The following is a 2,017-nucleotide window of genomic DNA, read 5'->3' on the forward strand; positions in this document are numbered from 1 at the left end:
TCCATCCCTTCCTGGCCCAGAGGAAGGGGCTTCTGAGCCACTGTCCCACCTCTCCCAGCTCAGAGGAGCTGAGCCACACGGGAGCCAACAGCACTGTCCCAGGGCAGAAATGAGAAGACACATAAATAAGTCTCAAAACCAGACTTCTAGATCACCTACAGCAACCACAAAGGGAAATGAGATGGAACACTGTGAAACTCAACAACCTGGAACCACTGAACTGGCAAAAAAAAAAAAAAGTATCTGAACAAAATGAAATCAGAAATAATTTCTCAAATAACTGCAGAGATTGTGTTCATAGTGCAAGACATGATTAATAAGTCTAGTGAAAAGCTGAGGAACATGATAGAATCCAAACATAGGAAACAAATGAAATCCATAAAACAGAGGCAAATAGATTTCTAGGACATGAAAACCTCCACTGAAAGTCTACAAAGCAGAATGAGCCAATGTGAGGATTTCAGATATAGAAGATAAGATTGCAATTAGTGAGCAGGAAAAGAAAAATTGCTTCAAAATTGTAAGGGAACCGGAAAAATCAATGCAGCAGCTGCTAGACGATTCAAAGAAGAATAACATAAGACTGGGGTCAATGAAGAAACAGGAGAGAGTGCAGGTGACATTAAAAAAAAAAACAAAAAACAAAAAACAAAAAAAAACAAAAAAAAAACACTTCACAGAAGTAATGGCAGAAAACTTCCCAAGCAGGGGAAAAGAACTTCACATACAGATAAGTGAGGCATAGAGCATAGCAAATAGACTTGATCAAAAATGTCTACACATAGGCTTATAATTGTTAAGATTTCAGAAACACAACAGAAGAACAAAGTTCTACAAGTGGTTAGTGAAAAGAAATAAATCACATACAAAGGAAAGCCCATCAGAATCACAGCAGACTTCTCAACACAAACCATCAAGGCAAGAAGAGCTTGGAGTGACATATTCCAAGCCCTAAAAGAAAACAGCCTCTAACCCAGATTAATGTACCCTGTAAAACTATCTTTCAAAATGGTTGGAAAATAAGATACTTTCATGACAAAGAGCACCTTAGGAACTTCTTGAATACCAAACCGGCACTCCATAGAATTTTACACAATATCCTAGGAACAGACCTTGAGGATCACAATCACAGGAAGCAAAGCATAATGAACCCATCTGTTGTGACAAGAAATTAAATGTAAAGGGGTATAACTGAACAAAAAGAAAAAGTCATGACAATGATAAGTCAATACGTTTCAGTTGTAAACATCAATGTTAATGGTCTCGATTCACCAATCAGAAGATATAGACTGCCATAATGGGTCAAGAAGCAAAATTCAACAATATGCTGCATACAAGAAACAAATTTACTTCAAAATGAAACTCATAGACTGAAAGTTAAAGGGAGGAAAACAATACTCCATGCAATGGGAATCTGTAAAAAAGCAGGAGTATCTATCTTCTTTGCAGTTCAAATATAATTCAAACCTACACTGATTAAGCGAGACAAAGAAGGACACTACATTCTTGTAAAGGGAACAGTCAAACAGGAAGTGAAGACAATCATAAATATCTATTTACCAAACACTAATGCACTCAACTATATAAAACAAACACAAATGGATGTGAAAAGTCATATATGCACTAATACAATAATAGCAGGGGACCTCAACACCCCACTGTCACAAATACATAGAAGAACTAGACAAAAAATAAGCAATGAAATACTAGAACTCAATCGAACTCTTGAACAAATGAACTTAGCAGATGTTTAGAGAGTGATCCACCCCACAAAATCAGAATACACATTCTTCTCAGCTGCACATGGGTCATTGTCCAAAATAGACCACATTCTCATGCATAGAACATGTTTAAGTAATTGCAAAGAAATTGAAGTTATCCCCTGTATATTATCAGACTATAGTGTGATGACATAGGAGCTCCATAGCAAAAGAAACTGGAAAAATTTCATAAACATGGGGAAATCCAACAACACACTTCTGAATAACCAATATGTCACAGAGGAAATTGAAAAATA

This window comes from Heterocephalus glaber, unplaced genomic scaffold, assembly GCF_053883595.1.
Source record: "Heterocephalus glaber isolate CG9 unplaced genomic scaffold, H.glaber_assembly_v1.0 deba00001673, whole genome shotgun sequence".
Lineage (NCBI taxonomy): Eukaryota > Metazoa > Chordata > Mammalia > Rodentia > Bathyergidae > Heterocephalus > Heterocephalus glaber.